The sequence below is a fragment of the Peromyscus leucopus genome, chromosome 6, assembly GCF_004664715.2.
Source record: "Peromyscus leucopus breed LL Stock chromosome 6, UCI_PerLeu_2.1, whole genome shotgun sequence".
Taxonomy (NCBI): domain Eukaryota; kingdom Metazoa; phylum Chordata; class Mammalia; order Rodentia; family Cricetidae; genus Peromyscus; species Peromyscus leucopus.
In genome coordinates, this window is record NC_051068.1 from 44,514,358 (window position 1) to 44,538,189 (window position 23,832).

At 40.8% G+C, this 23,832-nt stretch overlaps 1 non-coding gene across 1 annotated transcript; it reads right to left on the reverse strand.

Annotated features, from left to right (window-relative positions):
• Window positions 1-22,712: 22,712 nt before the first annotated feature.
• On the reverse strand, window positions 22,713-22,819 carry LOC114706310. Its single transcript, XR_003736510.1, has one exon. It is a non-coding gene; the product is annotated as a U6 spliceosomal RNA (small nuclear RNA).
• Between the last annotated feature and the right edge of the window lie 1,013 nt (window positions 22,820-23,832).

Sequence of the window (23,832 nt, forward strand, 5' to 3'; positions counted from 1 at the left end):
ACCATGGTCCAGTTAACCTTAAGTTGTAAGTTCCACAAGGCTAGGCACACATGTGTCTGAACACTTGCTGTCTTAAGAATACGCTTTCAGCTCACACTGCCTCTGCTGTTTTTGGGTAGTGGTTTACTTCGTATATACAGAGAATGTTCATTTTCTTTCTCCCACTCCCTTTCAAATCAGGTGCAGTTTGAAAGAAAAGTATTTTTTTTAGTCCAATTTCCTTTGAATAATAATAAGGAGGAATACAGAAAGATATCCCGCTGCTTCCTGCTGAATTATTTCAAGGCTGTTTTAAAGCTGATCTACCTAACTTTAATCGGGTGCAGACAAGAGCTTGATGATCTGTGCATTCTAAAATTTCTCTGCTCCAACACAAACTCGCTGCCTGACAGGGAAGCCTGACATTTGGAGGGCTGTACTGTCTGACAAACCGAATTAATAATGAATGAACCCATCTTGTATAATCAGAAAGGGGAGGAATGCTACAAATTAGGAATAAGTATGCTCTTCATTATGGATGGCAGCAGGATGCTGCTTAGGCTATCACTGATGCTCAAATTAGCTGTGGGGCACAGGGACCACATGCTGTGCTCACTGTTGCTCGCTTTCTCTTGAGAGTGTCCTTCTCAAGGGATTTGCAGAATGAGAAATGCAAACTTGGGAGACACGTTTGCACCTCATGAGATTGGCAACGCCTTCTTGTTCATCTAGGGCATATCGACACTGTGATGGGTTGCATTTCCATCTTAAATTAAGTTAAATTTCTCATATTTCCCCCCATAAATTGGATCAAAATTATGCCAGGATGGGAACTTTCATAAGATTTCTAGTATTCTCAGGAGAGCCTTATTTGGAATATCATGCACTTTCTGAAGAAAAAAAAAAAAATGAACTGTCCATCTCTGAATCAGGGAGGTATGGCTGGTATTTATTTGGTTGGAGCTTGCTTTGCCTGAACACATGCTACCAAACACTAGCTGTGAAACAACACAAACATGAGCCATCTCCAAACACCTACAGAAATTAAATGAATGTTCTCAGAGCAGGTACCAGACAAGGCAGTTAGCATTACTTCATCTACAAGAGAGGCTACAGCTAGTGCATGCTATTACTACAGCCATTGCACAAAATAGCTAAACCATTTTCCTGGTCCAGGAATGGTCTTGGGCCTGAGATGAGCTGATAGCCTGTCCTTGGATCTACATAGTCCTTTAATTTGTGGCAGCCATATCTACATGTCCCTTTTATTAATATCTTGGCTTTTCGATGAAAGTTGCTTATGAAGAGGTAAGAATGGATTGAGATCAGGCTAGATAACTTGCAACCTATGGGTCTTTACATACATGAAGAAGGCCATGGTTGTAACATGCGTATTTTGTGAGAAATGTCTATACTGGGACAAATGCAGACCCAACTGAAATAACCAATGTGTTTCCATTCGTTTGGCTGGGGGCCCCCAACTGGATCAGGCCCTCTGAATAGTTGAGACAGTTGATTGGCTTGATCTGTTTGGGAGGCATCTAGGCAGTGTTACCGGGTCCTGTGCTCATTGCATGAGTTGGCTGTTTGAAACCTGGGGCTTATGCAGGGACGCTTGGCTCAGTCAGGGAGGAGGGGACTGGACCTGCCTGGACTGAGTCTACCAAGTTGATCTCAGTCCTCGGGGGAGGCTTTGCCCCGGAGGAGGTGGGAATGGGGGATGGGCTGGGGGGGGGGGGGGGGGGCAGGAGGGGAGAGAACAAGGGAATCCGTGGCTGACATGTAGAACTGAATGGTATTGTAAAATAAAAGGAAAGAAAAGAAAAAAAAAAAAAGAAATAACCAATGTGGCATTCTCAAGTCATAATTATTTGCTCCTGAACATGTTGACCAGCAGAGGACATACTGTGCTGAAACAGATGAAGTAACTCTCCATCAGCCCACCTGTTGACATCTTGTATATGAACTAAATGAGATCATTTCTGTTCCGGAGGCCTTGAAAAGTTCTGCCAAAATCAGAGGGATGCCTCGAGCAGCCAATGAGGATGGAAATTTCCAAGAAGAAAACAGGTCAGTGTGTGGCTGCAATAAACCTGTACAAAAATGGAAAGTGCACCCCCTCCCAGAATCAGGGAGCCAGAATGCAGCTGACATTATCTGCCGTAAGGACAGGAGCAAGTGAATCAAGAAATACCATGTCTCAGACCCCTGTTCCCTCGCTGTTTTCCTCCCCCAATCCACAGCATATGTATAGCCTTGGTGAATTGTTACCACTGAGCTACACTCTCAAAAATGAACCTGTGACCAGTAGGTAAGAGTTGTGGGACAAAACTTTTCTGGTGAGAGGCAACACACACTTCTACTGACTGAGCTAGTGATCCCATGAGAAAGTACAGATACTACCAAAGTCTGACGTGGTGAAAGAATAAGTTCTATTGGGATTACTTACATGAATAAAGGTGAGGAATTACTTACAGGAGTAGAAATAACTCAAAGACAGCTGTATCACCAAGGGATACTCCAGCACAGAGGACAGCTCACAGAAGCTGGGAACCTGGAGCACACTGCACAACCTGCAGGCAGCTCATCAGGTTAGAGAGTGTCCTTTCTAAGCAACTTTAGTGAAAACCTCTTTCAGGCAGCTGGTCTGATCTCAGAGTTTTCTTTGCAGCTCAGCTTCCTTTCCTCTGAAAGGGATTTTCAGCTTTTACTGTTTATTCTGGAAGGGAGGGGCCTAGTGAATCTGATCAGTTTCAGGGACTTCCTGAAGTTCCTTTAAGTTGTTTAGCTCCCTGTTTAAAGAGCTTTCCTGTAGGACAGAATGTTTCAATCTCCAAGGAAACTGTTATCCAACACTAAGCAAACTGCCCACAACCAATCCTAATTTCTGGAACCACTGACTACAGCAATGCACAACAGAGTAACTACTGCGCAGGTGCAATGAAGCAACCAGCTGAGGTTGGCAAGAAGGAGTTGTTTTGCATTACCCAGATGGGTTCAAGGAACTCACAGGGATCCTTACAAGACAGGAAATTGTGTCATTCCAGGTGTGTGGGGGGGGCAGGGGGAGACTTTTCTGAGTCAGGAGAAAGAATTGGACAGTGATGACCAGTGCTTTTAATTTTAAGAAAGCCAGGCACACATGGTGGCTGAGGCATGTAATTCCAGCATGTGAGAGATGGAGGCAGGATGATCGGGAATTCAAAGCCATCTTCAGTTATAAAACATTGGAAGCCGGTCTAGTCACATGAGGCCCTATCTCAAAAACTCCCAAAAAGTAAAGTAAATGAAAAGAAAAGAAAAAAAGAGAGAGGCTTGTTTAGCAAGCAAGCATAAAGCCCCGTATCCTATTCTTTTTTTTTTTTTTTTTTTTGTTTTTCGAGACAGGGTTTCTCTGTGTAGCTTTGCGCCTTTCCTGGAACTCACTTGGTAGCCCAGGCTGGCCTCGAACTCACAAAGATCCGCCTGCCTCTGCCTCCCGAGTGCTGGGATTAAAGGCGTGCGCCACCACCGCCTAGCCCGTATCCTATTCTTGATACTGAAAAAAAATTGTTTTTGAAATAAATGTATACACTTTTCTTGTGATTAACATAGAAAGTCGTGGGTTTTATTAGGGTGTTCTCACGCATTCTTTCTGTCAATCCTCTTCCCCACGCCCCTTTCCTGCCCTGCTGCTCTGCTGCCCCCATGCTTGTACCCTTCCTCCCTGAGCTGTCTTCTTTGGACTTTTGTGTCACATGTATCTATCCTCTTATTCCCCCAAACCCTTTCTAATAAAAAGTCAAAGCCACAAATGGTGGCATATGCCTGTTGTGCCAACATCCAGGAAGCTGAGACAGAGGATCATGAAGTCTAGGTCAGCCTGAGATATATAATGATGTCTTCTTTCAAAAAACCTAGGTGGTGATGTGTTTGCCTAGTGTGTGTAAGGCCTTGGGCTCAGTCCCCAGTGCTTCAAATGAATAAATAGACAAACAAATAAATAAGTGATAGGAAGGGCCATGAGCCAAAGGAAGGGTTCTCTAGGAACTAGAAAAGGTGAGTTCCCTCTGCAGTCTCCAGAAGGTACCTAATACCTACTTTGAATCAGCAGACCTTTGTGACGTCTGGAATTGAAAGTTAATGAATCTGTGTTATTTTAGGCCACCAAATATGCAATAATTTGTTACAGCAACAGTAGAAAACTAATAAAGCACCAGAGAAAATGATCCCGACATATTTTTAAGCATGCTTCTAACTTGTAGTAGAAGGAAGGATGCAGACAAGGGCCCCATGGCAAAACCTCAGAAAAGGCTGCTGGGGAGAGGGGGCACCAAGAAGAGTGCACATCGCCTTTTGTTCCAAGCTCAACCCTGAGGGAGGAGCTTTCAGGGGGGCTACAAATTAAATTACGGTTTTTAATAAAATCACCAAAAAGCGATAGGCACAGAGAATTGCTTTGTAGCTCTGCTCACAGGGTGTGACTCAGGAGGCAGATATTTACTCTGTGCTCTAATAGCTATGTGTCACAGAGCGTCTGCAAAGGCACAGGGGTGTGATATGAGACACAGTGCCCACAGGTGGTGGACGTAGGGACAGCAACAGAGAAGTGGTAGATCCCAGAAGACACCGATTGTCATAGGGGCTGCAGTAGGGAACCTGCTTGGGGACAGTAGCAATCAGTGAAATCAGGTGCCATACAGGGGAGCAAGACACAGTTAATGTCCGTGGTAGTTGATCCTATTGTTCATTAACACAAGAAGACTCCCTAGAAGTTGTCCAAATAGCTGATGACCCTGTAAGAGCAAGAGAAGGGTAAAGCTGTCATTGTACACTGTAGCCCTCCTACAATCCAGGATGTGGTGACCTGGGGTCACAAGATATGATATCACCCAAGACTAGAACAATGATAAGCATAAAAGAAAAGTGGCGATTCATTGATAATATTGGGATGGAGCGAAACTTCTTTGGGAACTTTGTATCTGAGACTTGGGAAATATTTCATTGTGGGATCTAAACCAGATTTAAGCCTAAGGCAAGAAAGCTGTGAGGCAAATTAAATTGCCTCCTTAGCACTCTTTGCAGAACATTTTCTTTCATTGAGTGTGTCTTCAATGATGTGGTATCAGTACCACAAAAATCATATTGGAAAATAAAATGCATAATATTCTGCCTCAGAACCTACATCCTGGAGAAGTTAGATGTTCAACATCAAAAGAGGATGTGTTCTTATTGTCCAAGAGCAGTTTACAACAAAAGAGGATTCAAGTATGCTTCTAAGCACAATGCTGTGAGAATGCCCTCTAATTTTACAATATCCTGCAAAAGAGCACAGAGAAGTGAGGGACCTTGTTCCCCCACACTAAATAAGGGTGCCATGCCATCTCTTCCAGAATGTTGTGTGTAAAAATGAGTTTTCATACAGTCCTATATTCTACAAGACTCCAAGGCATTTCAGCTCCTCTCTAAGTATTTTCTCAGTGGATAGATCAAGTGATGCTGATAGTTTTGTCTCTCATCTGCACTCCCAGATTGTGCTTTTTGTTGTGAGAACTCTGGATTTACTCCTGATCATCTCCTGCCTTTTCTTTTTTGGTTTGTCATGAGTGTTAAGTAAAACCATTTGCTTTGATGAGATTCCAGGGTTCCTCTTGGGGAAGAAAGGAAAGCCTCTTCTTTGACAAGATGAAGAGGAAAGAGGAAAGCTTGGTTGTATTTAATCAGCGCTCACATAAAGCTCAGGCAAAGCAAAGCCGAAAATACCCTCTCAACTGACTCAGTCAAATGCAGTTAGAGATTTGAGGCAGCTGCAAATTCCAAGCCATGAGCCAAGGCTCTTCTCCATGAACTTACTCAGCGGCATGTACCTAGATGTAAACAGTCATTTAGGGCTATTTTATCTTTGTAACATAAAGACCAGTGGTTCCATTAAGATAATTTCACAATCTTTATCAAGGCAGAATATAGCATGGAAAAATTAGAAGGTGACATCAAAAGAATTCCATCCCCTCTTCCCAGTTGTGGAAATGATGGCGCATAGTATAATCTTTCTGAACCTTACATTCTGCTTCTGTAAGTTAGGGAGATCATTCCACATTTAAGCCTAGACACTCATGGAATTCATACCCCAAAAGAAGAAGCCACAGGGACATACAACAGACTCCCAAATATGACAAGAACCACCATTATTAGCCATCAAGGAAATACATATTAAAATTATTTTGAGATTCTACCTTACACCAATCATAATGGCTATTATAAAAAAAAAAAAAAACAAGTGTCAATAAATGTTGGCATTGTTGTGGGAAAAGAAGAACCCTTATTCATTGTTGGAGTGCAAACTGGTGCAGCTGCTATGGAAATCAACATGGTGGTGCCCCAAAGGCTAGAAATAGAAACCAGCAATCCCACTCCTATGCATAGACCCATGAGACTCTCCGCTCTCCTCTGAAGATGCTCGCTCATGTTGCTGCTGCATTCACAGTAATTAGGAAATGAAATCAGCCTATATGTCTATCAGCTGATGAGCAGATAATAAAAATGTGGTTCATGTACATAATAAAATTTTATTTAGCTATAAAAAGGAATGAAAACATGAAACATATAGGTACATGGATATAGCTAGAGATTATATCAAGTGAGGTAAACCAAGCCCCAGGGGCCAGGGACACTGCATGTCCTCACACATGTGGGTCCTTCACATTTCTAAGTATTTGACTTGGAATACCTATAGAAGCCAGGAAACTAGAAAGAGCGTGAAGTGGGGAGATGTCTTAGGGGAGTGAGGGTAGTAGAATGTAGGTAATATGAAAGCATAGAGGGGTGAAAAGGTTTAATCAGGGAGAGAAGTGGGGGGTGGAGAAGATGAGGAGCTGAGTTAAATCATAGCATGTATGGGAAAGTCACGTGGAGACCTATTATATCATAATCCAATTAAAATATAATTTTAAAAAGAGTTTGAGAATTATGAGAAGCTGAATAACGCTGTTCCTAGAAGCTATGAGTTATAAGACAAAAACCCCAGTGCCAGGTTTGGGATGCCACCTTATGAGGCCCCAGCATCTTCAAAATAATACAAGTACCTATAATTCTTGATTTCCCAAAGAACAAGATGATAATACCCTATTGCTGAATACACCATATACTTTCAGTGCAAGATATAGAGAAATCAAGCTGAACTTAACTAGAAGCTTCCTCCCCTTTGACTAGCTTTCATATTTATCTAAAACAATAGAGGTCCAGTCCCTATTGCTTTCTCCCAGGGTCTGTGGAAGAATCTAACAACCAGCTGGGAATCTAATCTGAGGCATATCAATGAATCTAAGCACACTGAGTTCTTTAGTCCATTCACTTTATTCTTGTAAATCAACTCTATCTACACAGCTTCTTTTCTGTTCTCATACTTAGCTCCTCTCTGTCCCTCCTGCTGTTCTCTCATTATTCTACTAGTTCTTTCCACCTTCCTCTCCTCTTTGTCCCTTCAAACATATATGTATATCCACTCATTAACAACTTGTTACTAAAAACTACAAAGTAAACTCTCAGGGACAAGTACTCTGATAAGAGTCAGACTTGGAAAAGACTTGGTCAGCTTAATTGGTGACTGACAGCAGCTGTAGGTTGTAAAAAGTTCTGGCCATCTCTTAAAGGGAGAGCTACAAGGGTTACAAGGGAAGAAATTTAAACCAATGAGAAATTTAAGGAAAAGGCAAAAAAATATGTGTACTATTTTATGTGATTAATAATATCCAGACATGGTTAGTCAATTAACAGCCTTTTTCTGTTAATCACCTGAATCTCAGGACCTATACATAATTAGTCTACTGAGCCTAAAATCTTTCATTAAAAACTGGTGTAGAAGTAAATACAAAGTGTTAATTGTTTTTTTGAATCAGAGTGGGGAGGTGCTGGTGGAGGAAGCTTAGGGCAACATAAATACTATTGATCTCTTGAAGGACTGAGATAAACCCAGGCCAGACACCTGCACTATCAGTTCTGGTTCACTATAATTCTTCTGAAGGGTTTTTATCCAACAAAGCCAGGCACCTGAAATTCCACTCTGTGAAAGTTCTATTTTAGCCAGTTTTGCCTTGTTAGCGGCTAGGGATAGAGAACAAGACCTCAAAGTTCTACAGCCACATGGAACAATAGACCTAGTATGAAGCATATTTTAGCATGTTTCTATTCATAAAAAAATGTACAGTTAAATAAGAAACCATCTTCTAGACTATCAACAATGATATGTGCCCATAAGATTGAGATGCAATCATGAGATTACATGTACACATAACATGGAAATGCATGGTAAATGGGGAGATATCATAGCTGTTATTGCACAAGAAGTTTGCAATAAGAGACAGCCAATTCATACAAAAGGCAGTAATTCCATAATGCCTTGCATGATGGTTTCCTCCAACAGAACTCTTGGTTCTGATAGATTGACTTTCTGAGTACTAGTTGTCACCTGCTGTATACTTCCATGGTCTTTTGCTACCAGCAGCTCTCAATACATATTGTAAGAAGATGCTTTGCAGGTTGCCAGGGAAGAGAATGTATCAATGGTCTGACTTAGCTGTAAACTCTATGTACTACAATACCAACCCATCAGGCAAGCTATGTCCAGTTGTGCAATAATGGCATGAATGCAATGGGGGTAACCAAAAGCTCTTTGCTGTCATCTGAGGCCCACTCTGCAGAAGGAAATCCATTCCTGGTACTGTAAATATGGCAAAACCCCCATTCCTGAGACCCTGAAAAAACATACTACCATAGTTTAGCTAAACTGACAAGGAGTCAAACTGCTTTCTAAATATTTATACAAATGCCCATAGGGAAATGCTACTCTCAGGCTTAATTGGAGAAGTCACTCTTTGCAGTGAACTGTGATGAATGCAGAGCCTCATGACTGCTCCAGATGCTATGAATTAAGTGACAGTTTAATGACAAGACATTTATATAACCTCCTCTGAAGCTCAGGGAATACAGTTGAAGAGGGGACAGGAAGAACTTAAAAGCCAGAAGATAGGGTGAAGGGCTGTGAAATGCTACTTTCTGGGCATGACACAGCCATTGAAAACACGAACTCACAGCAGCCGCGGTTGCATGCACAGAGCTAGAATGGGCTCGACAACCACCAGGAATGGATGGGGGAGGGGTCAGGAGGCCCTGATGCCTCTTGCTGACCTAGTGGCTTCTCGTAGATTCTGGAAGAGTAGGTCAGTTGTGTTCTCCCTGATGATCCCACAAGGCTCCAGTAGATGGTTCCAAATTCATGGCTACACAAATGGCTCTAAGCAAATTCTCTGAGTCTAAAAACAAACAAAAGGAGACAAGTGTGGGGAAGAGATTGTAGGGAGGAGAGGGCACTGGCAGGAGTGGGAGGGAGATAAGAGATATTGTGGGGGTAAAAGTAATAAGAATGTGTCAGATGTGTGTATAAAATTGCCAAAACAAATTTCATCAATTTTTTTTTTTTTTTAAATGGCAGAATGTGGCCAGTGCCGTGTGATTTCCAAAGGATCCAGAGACCTAGACAAGCAGAAAGGCCCTGATAAACAGGACATCAAACCCATTCTCAGTGACAGGCACCATTCAGAACGACAGAGACACAAACATCTCTGTGGAGAAAGTCACATGATGGGTCCATGCTGTGCTTGAGGAAGAGTGGGGAGACTCGTGGCTGGGGTTGAAGGTGTCTAACGTGGAAGCATGCGGACATGAAAAGATGGTCCAGAATCTGGGAACTAGAGAAAGCTGGGAACTGGAAATCGGGTTGAGTATGAGACAGGGACCCTCATGTCTCAGCAACAGAGCTAACTTAGGAGGAAAGGTGACAGCAGCTTTGACTTGAGTTTCATCCCAGAGACTTGTCTTGTTTGTACTTCATTTGCCTGCCTCCCACTGATCCTCAGTGGGGAGTCCTTGTTCTTCACATCCCTTTCTCCCTTCATTAGCCGCTATGAGCATTTCAACAAATATCCTGATAGAGTTTTGTGCTTTCTTCTTATCCCTAACCAGCCTCAAGCTGAGGAAAGCTGATGGTTTAAGAAACCCAAGATGAATTCTAAATATGCCGAAGCCACTGTCTATTATCTTTCCTGCAGCTTCTAAACAAAGCATGGCAGTTCATTTCCCTGGCCTGCACTTGCTTTTGGTACTGAGTGTCCCTGTGGCCAATGAGGGCTTGCAGCTGTCTTGCAGCTGAAGTGCAGACTGCGCTGTGCTTCCAGATAAGCTGTATTGTTCCTGCTTTCTGATCTCATTCTCTACGCATATGCACACAGAACTGCACTTCCTGTGTACACACACACACACAGAGTCACACACACTCACAAACACATACACACACTCACACACGCAGTCACACTCACACACACATACACACACTCACACACAGTCACATACACACAATATAGCAAGTTGATCAGGGAAATTCAAACATAAAAATAGCAAGGTGGCATCAAAGGAAGAATTTGCTATCAATCTTTCAATAGTTAATATCAAAAATTTGTCAGTCTTGTCACTTAAAACAAAGATAAAATAATTGTGTTTGTTAACAAAATATTCTTTGTGATTATAATGAAAACATTATAATTTCTCTTTGAGATTGGAAGTATCAGCATGTGAGATGCTTGGCTTCCCACCATATAGAGGGTACAACAATAATTAAGAGTGTAAAATGTGGGGGAAAAGAGATTTAGCTTAATATATCTAGGGAAATGGAAAGAAAGAAAAACGAGGAGAAGACATTCTGGCTGAAACAACATGACTTTTAAAAGAAAGGAGTAGCAAAGGAAAATTGGAAGCACCATGAGAGCAATAGCTGATTCTATATTTTATTATCACAACCATCAGAGTGTAGAAAACTACAGTGAAACAAGCAGATGAATTAATAGTTCATATGCACAGTGTGGTGGTATTGTGTTCCCCAAAATATTATGCACACTAATAAACTTATCTGGGGTCAGAGAACAGGACAGCCACAATATTAAACAGAGGATAGGCACTGGTAGCACATGCCTTTAATTCTAGTATTCCAGAGGCAGAAATCCCTCTGGATCTCTGTGACTTCAAGGCCACATTGGAAACAGCCAGGCATGGTGCCACACGCTTTTAATCCCAGGGAGTGATGGCAGAAAGCAGAAAGATATATAATGCGTGAAAACCAGGAACTAGAAGCTTTTAGCTGGTTAAGCTTCAGGCTTTTGAGCAGCAGTTCAGCTGAGATACATTTGGATCAGGACTCAGAGGAATCCAGTCTGAGGAAACAGGATCAGCTGAGGAATTGGTGAGGTGAGGAAGCTGTAGCTTGTTCTGCTTTTCTAATCTTCCAGTGTTCACACCAATACCTGGCTTCAGGTTTGATTTTATTAGTAAGAACTTTTAAGATTCTTGCTACAGCACAGTCATTGAACAGTGAATTGAGCCATGGCCTGCTATATAATGTGATAGGAAAGCTCACAGAGCAAATTGAGAGACTGAGAAACAAAAGATTAATCAAGTACAATGTGACATGTATCATGATTAGAGTTTGTAAAATACTCAATGATATTACATGGGAACACCATTGAATCTGCCTAAGAGAGGAGCTCAAGGAATGTTCCCCAGAAAGAGTGATGTTTAACAAGGGAATGGATAGATTCATAATTAAGTAATGTGGAGGAGGATCAGAAGAATGTGTCAGTCAAATGGAAAAACAACAGGAAGACAGAAACAAGAGAAAGCACCATGGATGATGATAATTCTTGGGTTTATAGGAGAGAATGGGCAGAGGAGCACCGGCAATCTAGAGGACAAAAGGCATCATAGGCTCTGCTGTTTGGTATGCCACATAGAAGGCAGAGGCAGATGCAAAGGGTTATAGGCAAGCAAGCTCCCTGTGGACTGTGAGATAGGATCTTACTTGTAACTCAGCCAGGCCTCAGACTCCAGGCAAGCTTCCTGCCTCAGCCTCCAACATGCTGAGGTTGTAGGTGGGAGCTACCACATTCAGCTCTCGAATTTGTTTTTAAACCAAATCTTGGCAATCCAGAAGACTGGTTCAGAGCAGATCAATTCTCTTGTCAAGAACAAACAAAACCAATTCCATAGTTTTAAAACTCTTACTTTGAATGCATTGGAGAAATACTTATTCACCAGAATTTGAGGGTCAACCTTCAGACATAATGGAACTCACTGAGGTGAACACAATGTTCTATCCTTCCTTTTCCTCAAGTAATTCCAGCCTGTCAGAGCCATGGGTGAAGAGGTTGAACAGCACATGCTCCCAGCAATCTAAAGGGTCAGACAGACAAACACTAGACCTCAGAACTACGAGGGCAGTGAGGATTCAAGGTCAAGATTCTGTTTCAGGGAAGTGAAAACAGTCATCTAAAATCCTTAGCGTTATTTGTTGATCTGTGTGAGCTGTGTAGAAAGGTAATTTCTTTTTAAAATTAGTATAAAAGTAGTTTCATTATGACATTTTCATGCACGTCTTGTTTTTCTTGATCCTCCACTCCCTTATCCTGACCCCTTGTCCTCTTTCTGTTGGTCCCCTTCCTCTCCCTTAAAATTAGCACCTTCTTGGGCAGGTAAACAGAATGAAAGGCTTAAGAACAAAATAATGAACTAGAAAGCTACTATTACAAGACACTACAGTTGGAAACCCAGGATTGTGAGAATTTTACAGGCAAGTTTTACACACACACACACACACACACACACACACACACACACACATCATTGAAAAGCTATACTTCACAAGATTAAAAATTCTATAAAAATACTATTAAGAGAATAAACAGGGAAGTTGTAGATTAGAAGGCAATATTACTAAATATAGAGCTGAAAGAGACTAGTATTCAAAATATGCACTCTTAAAATTCCACAAAATAGGTAAATGATCAAAACTGAATCTTCACCAAAGAAAATCCACAGAACAGTAAGAAAAATACAAAAAGATGCTGAATGTCTGAAGCCACTAGGGAACTGCAAATTAACAGAGAGATACCATATATCTACTCAGATGGATTAAACTATAAACACCGAAAATAAGTGCTGGAAATGCTCACTCACCTCTGGTGGGAATGTGAAATATCAGAGCCACATTGGAAGACATTTTCTATCATACTGCACGTATGACAATTTCTATCAAAAATGAGATTATCACATGATCTGGCAACTACAGACTTTTCAAATGAGTTGGAAACCAATGTTCATAAAAAAAAACCTATATACCAATGTTTAAATAGCTTTTTTCATAGATGTCCAAACTTGCATGGAATCTAGATGCCCTTCAACATGCACCGGAATAAGCAAGTAGTGACACATCCATGCAATGGGATGTTGCCAAGCAACACAAAGAGATGCACTACTGAGTCATGAAAAACATTAAACAGCACCAACAACAAAAACCTTACGTATGTGGTGAAGGAAGGGGTGAATCTGGAAATGTGGAATACTGTGTTTCTAATTATAAGCATTCTGGAAAATGAGAAACTAAGAAAACATCAAGATCAATGGTTGTCATTGGGTATGGGAGGAAAAGGGAATGATGAGCAATAAAACAGGGAATTTTAGAGCATGTGTTCTGTAGGGTATTATAATGGGGACAACTTTTACATGGCTCAGAACCCATTCAATGTTCAGTGCTAAGTGGAGTTATGTGACCCATGGATGCTAGCAATAATATACTAGTATTTAGTAATAATTTGCTGCAAGATGCTGGTAATAGGAGATGTTATGTGTAACGTGGGTAAGGGAATATGTGAGAACTATTTATGCTTAATACTCTTATTCTATATTCTATAAACTTCAGACTTCTCAAAAACAAAAAGACTATCAAATGGGAAAAGATTAAGCCGTCAACGTCTAAGAGAATGAACTGCTGAAGACCACACATTTCAGACACAGGATTTGGAGAAATCAATCTGGAAGCAACCTGGAATCCTCCTCTCTGAGGACTTTGCTCTCATGGTATCTTCAGATGTACAAGCTGCCAAGGTAGAAAAGCAATCAACAGTCCTACGAAGCTGTGACACCTATAAACCACAACAATGAACAGTTTAGCAAGGTATTTCAGGGGAGTAATGGTGGCACATATATTACGGGGATAACCAAAAGCTGCCCAATTGGGCTTAAGTCCCACTCACTGGGAGAGAATTCATGCCTGGTACTTCAAATGCAGTGAACTACTCTGTAGCAAGTGAAGTCATACATTCTAAGAAAACCTACAACTGACACTTTCCTAAACCAGTATAATTCCTAACATCATTCTAAACACTTACCCTTTACCCACAGGTAAGGATAGTTCTCATCCTTCACCCCAAATGCTTCTTTTTTTTTTCAGCAGATGGAGACTATTACAGAAATCTACAACTTGTCAAAATGCAGAGAACAACAGATTACAGGGTGCCCAACCCCAATTGATACATCCACATCACAACATCTTTATCTAAGACTCAATAAACATCATCGAAGAGGGGACAAAAAGATTGCAAGGGCTAGAGGACTAGGACAGCCACTGCAAGATAGTGTATTGTATCTATGACAGAGTGCCAGCACCCAGGAAATCTAAACAATGTGGTAATCCAAAGAAGCCCTACATAATGACAACACCAAGGGACCTGTCAATGTGAACAGGGGAGATGTCACAAGGCTCCACCTGTAGATGAAGAGCTACAGGTGCAGAGAAGTAGAATCAGTCTTCTCCAGAGACAGCCTTCTGATACTTTATCAAACCACCAGTGGTCAGGCCTAAACCATATAGTCATACACGCAACACTAAATAGACTCAGTAGGATGTGTATATACATACATATATATGTGACAAAAATAATTGAAGAAGAAGAGGTCAACAACATAAGAAGTGCAGAAGATATGGGAGGAGTTGGAGGGGGAGGGAAGGGTAAAAATGATGTCAATATGGCACTCATGTATGAAATTCTCAAAAAAAAATCCAATGGCATTTTCCATAGAACAGGGGGAAGAACTCAAAACTTCATATAAAAATACAAAAGACCACAAATAGTCAAAGCAATTCTAAAAAGAAAGAATAACAAATAACAGCATGGTGCATGCAGCACATAGATCAATTGACTAGGATAGCGGACCAATAGAGCTTTATGGCCATCTAATTTTTTTTGACAAAGATATCAAAAGCATATACTTTGTCTTAGTTAGGGTTTCTGTTGCTGTGAAGAGACACTATGACTATAGTAACTCTTGCAAAGAAAACATTTAATCGAAGTGATGGCTTACAGTTTCAGAGATTCGGTCCATTAACATCATGATGGGGAGCATGGCACCATGCAGGCAGATGTGATGCTGACTATATCCTGAGCAGAAGGCAATAGGAAGTTGACTGACTGTCACACTGAGTGAAGCTTGAGAAAAAAACCTCAAAGCCCATCCCATACTGACATACTTCCTCCAACAAGGCCACACCTCCTAATAGTGCCACTCCCTTTTGGTTCCATTTTCTTTCAAACTATCACACACTTGAAAGAAAGATAGTTTATGTAATAAATGGTGCTGACAAAATTGAATATGCATCTGTAGAAGAATAAATTTAGATTTGCATCTTGTCCTGCTCAAAATGAATGGATCAAAGGCCTTAATTTAAAACCTGAAACAGTGAAACTACCAGAGAAAACATAGGGAAAAACCTTCAAGATATAAACAAAGGCACACTTCTCTTTTTTTAAAAAAATTCTTCTTTCATATGTTACATCCTGACCACAGTTTCCCCTTCCTTTCCTTCTCACCACACCCCCACTTCCCCTCTTCCCCAGATCTACTCCTTGATTCCCCTTCATTAAAAAGCAGGCCTCCCAGGGACATCAACCAAACACAGCATAACAGGTTACAATAAGACTAGGCACATACCCTCCTATCAAGGCTGGGCGAGGCAATTCAGCAGGAGCAAAAGAGCAGGTGAGAGACAACTTCTTGAACAGAATGCACATAGCACAGACACTAAGATCAACAATCAATAAATGGGACCTCCAGAAACTGAAAAGCTTCTGTGAGGAAAAGGACACTATCAACAGGACAAAACGGCAGCCTACAGAATGGGAAAAGATTTTTCACCAACTCCACATCCGACAGAGGGCTGATTTCCAAAATAGATAAAGAACTCAAGAAACCAAATAATCCAATTAAAAATGGGGTACATATATAAACAGAGAATTCTCAGTAGAGGAATCTCAAATGGCTGAGAAACAAAGAAATGTTCAACATCCTTAGCCGTCAGAGAAATGCAAATCAAAACTACTTTGAGATTCCATCTTACACCTGTCAGAATGGCTAAGATCAAAAACACAAATGACAGCTCATGCTGGTGAGGATGTGGATCAAGAGGAACACTCCTTCATTGCTGGTGGGAGTACAAACTTGTACCGCCACTATGGAAATCAATATGGCAGTTCCTCAGAAAACTGGGAATGTATCTACCTCAAGACCCAGCTATGCCACTCACCCAAAAGACGCTCCACCCCACCACAAGGCCATTTGCTTAACAATATTCATTGCAGCTTTATTCATAATAGCCAGAAACTGGAAACAACCTAGCTATCCTTCAACTGAAGAATGGATAAAGAAAATGTAGTAGTGCATTTTCACAGTGGAGAGTTACTCAGCTATTAAAAAATTAACATCATGAAATTTGCAGGCAAATGGATGGAACTAGAAAAAAATCATCCTGAGTGAGGTAACCCAGACCCAGAAAGACAAACATGATATGTACTCTCTCATTGGTGGATATTAGCTGTTAAATAAAGGCACAATTTCCTTAAAAGAACCCCAATAGTACTGGGAATGGCCCCAAGAACTGACAAATGGAATTACATGAAATGAAAAATGTTGTGGAATATTACTCTAACAATGTAAAAGTATGTTGCATTTATTTATGCTGCATTTGTTTAATTATATAAAGATGTATTGCTACTTTACCTTCCCAGACTAAGGCACCCGATTGGTCTAATAAAAAGCTGAATGGTCGATAACTAGGCAGTAGAGGGATAGATAGGGTTGTCAGACAGAGAGAATAAGTAGGGAAATTCCTTCTCCCAGGGTCGAAATCAGGAGGAGAGAACAAGAGGGAAAGTGAAGGAGATGCCCAGGGCCAACTAGCCAGACAGCCACCAGACAGACAGACATGGAATAAGACATAAAGAATGAAAGGTAAAAAGTCCTGAAGCAAAAGGTAGATGAAGAGAAATAGGTTAAATTAAGATATGAGTTAGTGAGCCAAGAATTAAGATAAGGCTGAACATTCATAATTAATAGGAAGTCCCATGTCATGATTTGGGAGCTGGTTGGTGACCCAAAAGAAAGCCTGTTACAGAAAAAAACTCTGTGCTCAGAAAAGCAAACTATCAACTGAGTGAACACAAAGACCTCCAAATTGGGAGAACAATCACTAGCAGCTGCATTTTAGTCAAGAGCTGACTATCTAGGATTTGCAAAGGACAGCAAACATTGAATACCTCAAATTTCCAGCCAATATATAAGCTGATAACCAAGATACTCAATTCTCAAAAGGAGAAGCACAAATGGCCAATGTGTATTTTTTAAAGTAGACAACGTCCTTGGCTGCCAAGGAAATGTAAATCAAAACTAAATAAACATAAAACAATTTTTATTTCATGCATGTATATAGTAAAATATGATCATGTATACACCATCACACCCCCAATTCTTTCTGTAGTCCCCTCAACACATCCTCATTTCAACTCCATGTGTTTTCATAATTTATTTTTATAACCTACTGTTCATCCATGGAACAATGGGAATCCTATCAATGGACATGATCCTCAAAAAAGAATGATCCTTTCCTCCCAGGAACTATCAACCAATAATAGATCCTCAGTAATAAGATGAGTCCTGGAGGTCATCTATCCATGTATGGTAGAGTTTGCTTGTCTTGGTCTTATACAGGTCTTGTTTAAGTAACCCCACCTAGTGTGAGTTCATGACTGCAATAGCCATGATATGTCCAGAAGACAGAACTGCATAGCACTCCTCTCCAAACTACCTCTGGATTCCCTCTCACCTCAGTGAGAAATGGTTATCATCAAGAAAGTAGGTAACAAATGCTGGTGAGGTTGTCAGGGAGAACCCCGTTCCTTGTCTGAAGTGGTATAAACTGGTACAAGCACTATAGAAATCAGTATGGAGGTTTCTCAAAAATTAAAAATAGAACTGCCATATGGCCCAGCTCTATCGCTCCTGGTTACATACCCAAAGGTCTTTACAACCTACCATTGAAATACTTGTCAAAGAATAGAACCAGCCTAGATGCCCATCAACAGATGAAAGGCTAATGAAAATGTGGAACATATATACAGTGGAGTTTTCTTAAGATGTAAAAAAAAAAAACAAATGAAATCATGGAATTTTCAGAAAAATTGACTTGATCTGGAAATTATTATGTTAAACATGGTAAACCAGACTCAAATAAACAAATACTGCATGTTCTTTCTCACATGCAGATACTAGCTTTTAGTGTGTGTGTGTGTGTGTGTGTGTGTGTGTGTGTGTGTGTGTGTGTGATCAGTGTGGGAATAGGTCATAAAACTGGGAAGGGGACTATAAGGGGAGAAAATTGAGGAAGAGCAAAGGAAAGGAGATTGGAACACATTTGACATGTAAGTGGGAAGTGGGATACTGGGGGTAGAAGGATATGGGGCCAAGGCAAAGGAAGAGAGTCAAAAACAAATCATGTCTGAAAAAGTCACAATAAAGCCTAACACTTTGTGCAATCATTTAAGAAAAAAAGAAAGGAACTATTAACCGTGAAAGACAAATGTATAAACTGAATTGCATTAAAATGAAAATTAATGTCCTTTGAAAGACACCATTAAATTAATGAGTGAATATGTTAACACAACTTATATGTAATAAAAGACTAATAACAATAATAAATTAATTGAAATAGCCTCTTAGAAGGGGATAATAAAAAAGAGGACGAGCACACGTTTTAAAATGGGCAAATGGAGCCTGGCATGGTAGCACACTTCTGTAGCATGAATCTTAAAAGGTCTTATTAATGAAAATAAACCTGGAGCAAGGTATTGGGGTGAATGCTGGAAGATCAGAGAAGCAGAACAACCACCTCACCTTGCCAATTTCCTCAGCTGATCCTGTTTCCTCAGACTGGAAGCCTCTGTGTCCTCATCCAAATCGATCTCAGCTGAACTGTGCTAAAAGCTTAAAAGCTTTACCAGGTCTAGTTCCTGGTCCTCACGCCTTATATACCTCTCTGCTTCTTGCTATCACTTCCTGGGATTAAAGGCGTGAGTCACTATGCCTGGCTGTTTCCAGTGTGGCCTTGAACTCACAGAGATCCAGAAGGATCTCTGCCTGTGGAATGCTAAGATTAAAGGTGGTGTGCCACAATTCTCTGGCCTCTATATCTAGTGGCTGTTCTCTTCTCTGACCCCAGATAAGTTTATTAGGGTGCACAATATATTGGGGAACACAATATCACCACACTCATCTATAGCGCCAGTACTGGGAAAGTGGGCACAAAGATCCGGAGTTACAGGCTAGCCTCGGCAAGAAAGTAAAACTAGCCTAGGCTACCTGAGACCTAGTACCAAAAACAAACAAACAAAAAACACCCAAAACAGAAGCAAGACAGAATGAGCAGAAAAGAATCTATACAAATAAAATTCCCAATATCGCTAGTCAATAGGGAAAGGTGATTCCCCACTAGAATGATTGAAAATTTTAAAACTGAAAACACTAGCTATTATGAGCAATGTGGAACAGGAACTCTTACACACTAGCAATAGAATAATAAAATTACATAGCAGTTGGGGAGCATTTAGCAGTTTCTTAGATGGTTAAATATAACATTTTTTAAATCTCAAAAAGTGTTTTTCCATTTTAATGATTATTAACTCATGTTAATCATGCAGAGTACCTGTACATATATCATTAGTTCTTTCAGGTCATTTTATTTCGCTCTTTACTCTTTTTAAGTGTCCACCTCTGATTCTCCCAAGGTTTTTTTCAAGAGGAATAACAGCATATGTCTTTGGAATACTGCATGTGAGTTCTCATAGCAACTTTATTCAGAATAGGTGAACTCCAGAAACAAACCAAATGTCCATCAAGTGGTGAGTGAAAAAACAAAGAATCCAAATGAGTGAACCGGCCCTGCACACAGCACACAGTAGCAGCCCGAGGCACAAAGTCTTTGTATGTACCATAGCACAACTAGGTCTCAAAAGCACTGTGCTTGGTGAGAGAACCCAGACAGAAGAGACTGTGTATGATGACATGCGTATGACTTCACAGAAAAGACCACTTCAGTGTCAGAAAGCAGATCCATAGATACTTGGTAACCAGATTTGGGCAGAGGATTGACTGAAAAAAAGGCACAAGGGACATGGAAATATTTTATATTGTGACCATGGCAGTAGTTACCTACATGCAAATGCCTGCTAAATTTCAATAAATTATACACTTAAAATTGGCAGAACTTACTGTACTTAAACCCAGGATGAAATAAAATTTTTGTAAAATGTAATCATTGGTTACCAGTTAATTCCATTTTGAAGGACATGTAAAAGAAGTAAAAAAAAAAAGTTAGACGTTTTCAGGAAAGTGAGATATTACTATGTATTAAAGTTTATAAATTGAGAATGTATGCTGTAGCTTTAAAATATCCACTCCCATGATAGGAAGAGAATACACAAACAGGCAATACTCAGTGTGAGGGAAATACTGTAAAAAAAGAAAAAAATCACAAAAGAGAAAGAGAGGAGGGACTATTAAGATCGGAACTCATAGGAAGATGGACTCTTTAAACCCAACTCAACCAGGAGTTATGTCACACGAAGTGCGCTGAATAGGACATAGTCTAGGCAAACTTGTCAGGCTGCATTAAAAATTTAGCTACATATGACTTACAAATAGCAGATGTTAAATAGAGGGACAAAGAAGGATAATAAATTAGAAGATGAAAAACTATAATGAGAAAACACTAATCAGTGTAATTATAAGGCAAATGCAAAGAGCATTTCTTTTTTTTTTTTATTCTTTGGGAATTTTACACCATGCACCCCAATAACACTCACCTCCCAGTCCCTCCATATCCTCCTCTCACCCCTGCAACATCCCCCTAGAGCCCCACCCCAAAACAATTAAAAACAAGACAAACAAACAAACAAACAAAAAACCCACCTCACTCTTCCATCTTTCCAACACCTCTCCATTCATCCTAGTGGCGTTGGGAGCTGCTGTGTGTCACACCGTATACTCCTTTTGTCCAATCAGCCCCATCCACAAAATGTTCATTGCAATGAGTCATTGGTCTGGTTCAGGTCCTCTGGCACACCATCATCACTGGACCCTCACCGGAACTCCTCTCAGACATCCTGCTGTTGTATCAAGTCATGGGGATCTTGCAGGTAACATTCCTCAGGACTACTGCCTTCACATACTCCAGCAGGTCATGGGTTATGAACGTCAACACAGACCCTGGCTACCGTAGGACCGCAGACCTAGCCATGGCCCCAAGAGGCAGCCCAGGCCAGGACATCATCCTGGTCCCAGGTGGGAAGCAGGCTACCAACATCACTCATTCCTTATCATCAGCCCGTTCCTTGCTGCTCTTGCTTCTTCAGTTCTGTCTCTCTCCACAGCACATGAACCACTGCACCTCTCTTCCTCTCATTTCTCCACCATATACCTGCTCGTCATAGTGGCACCCATTTGCCAGGATCCTTACAATGCCAGGCGGCACTCAGGCAGCCTGAACAGTGAGGACCCAGGCTGCCCGTGGCAAAGACTGTTTCTAATGATGAAAGAGAAGTATTACATAATGACAAAAGGATTAGCTAACTAGAAATATATCACAACTCCAAATTTGACTTCAGAAATTGAAATTGCCTTAAAAATGTATAAGTTAAAAAAAAAAACAGCTAAAGGAAAAATAAATTCTCAACCATAATGGGTCACATTGATGCTGACAACCGATAAAACTGTACTTATAGAAGATAAGTAAACACCTGGATTAAGGGGGAAAAACAGGACTGAAGAGATAGTTCAGGAGGTAATGTGCTTGTCACACAAGTTTAAGGACTTGAGTTCAAATCCCCAGAACCCATGTAAAGCCAGATGCAGTGGCACGAATCTGTAATCCCCACACTCCTATAGCAAGATGGGAGGTGAAGAAGGCAGTATTCCCAGAAACTCAATGGCCAGCTAGCCTGACACACACAATAACAAACAATAACCCGAGAGAGACAGAGACAGAGGAACACCTGGCTCAAAGGAGGTGGAAGGTGAGAGGACCAACCCCAAGGTGTGTCTTTAACCTCCACATGTGTACTATGGCATGTGCACACCTCTACTCACACACAAGAACATGTATACACATGTACATCATAGACATACATATGGAAGGAAAACAATTTAATTGACCCACATATGAAACCGCAGAATATACACATTTTCAAGTGTGTAAAACGTAGAGATTGATCATAGTCTGCATTTCAAATTTAGTTTCACTCAACGAATTTCAAACAGTTAAACCCTAGAGTATATTAACTAACTATTGTAAGAGCAAGTTAAAAAATCAATAACAAAAAGATGAGTTTAAAATGCTTCCAGCCAGGCCTGATAGCACTGTAATCCCAGATACTCTAGAGGTGGAAGGCAGAAAGATTACAAGTCCAAGGCTAGGCAATTTAATGAGAACACATCTTTAAATCCTCAGTGAGAAAAAAAGAAAATGAAGTATTTCCCCATTTTTTTTTTTTTTAAATATGGAACGCTTCACGAATTTGCGTGTCATCCTTGCGCAGGGGCCATGCTAATCTTCTCTGTATCGTTCCAATTTTAGTATATGTGCTGCCGAAGCGAGCACATCCCCAATTTTTTTTTTTACATTGGTATTGGATAACCAACTGGTGTGCTCTTTCCTGGGGGAGACAATGTCTCCTGATCCTCCTTTAGTTGCCTGTAGTTCCTTGTGTGGAGTGGAGGCCTCGTGAGCTTTCTCCTTCTATGTTAGCATGTCTACTGGTGTAGTCAGAAGTCTTCCTGTGTCCTGCCTGGCCCACAGTCAGGACAAATTTCTCTCACCCACAGTCTAGCAGCTGCTTATAAAATAATCACTCGAAGGCTTAATATTATGTACAAACTGTATGGCCCAATGGCTCAGGCTTCTTGCTAGCTAGCTCCTATAACTTAACCCATTTCAGTTAATCTATAAATTGCCATGTGGCTGTGGCTTACTGGTACTTTCACATCTTGCTTTTCCTGGTGGAGGCTGGCAACTCCTGACTCCACCTCTCCCCAGCATTCCTTTAGTCTGCTCGCCCTGCATGTACTTCCTGCCTGGCTACTGGACAATCAACACTTTATTAAGCCAGGGTACAAAAGCATTATGCCACAGCACACTGGTATCATAATTACAACTTAGGGGGCTGGAGAGATGGCTCAGCATTTAAGAGTACATAATGCCGGGTGGTGGTGGCGCACGCCTTTAATCCCAGCACTCGGGAGGCAGAGCCAGGCGGATCTCTGTGAGTTCGAGGCCAGCCTGGGCTACCAAGTGAGTTCCAGGAAAGGCACAAAGCTACACAGAGAAACCCTGTCTCGAAAAACCAAAAAAAAAAAAAAAAAAAAAAAAAAAAAGAGTACATAATGTCCTTCCAGAGGAACCAGGTTTGAATCCACGTGGTGGCTCAAACCATATGTAACTATTATTCCAGATGATCCAGTGTGTTTTTAGAGCATCCATTGGCATTGGGCATGCATGTTCGGCACAAACACACACTCAGGCAAACACTCATACACCCAAACTTTAAAAAAACAAAACAAAACAAAACAAAAAAACAAATCTTCCTGAAAAGTTACAACAGATTCTACTATAAA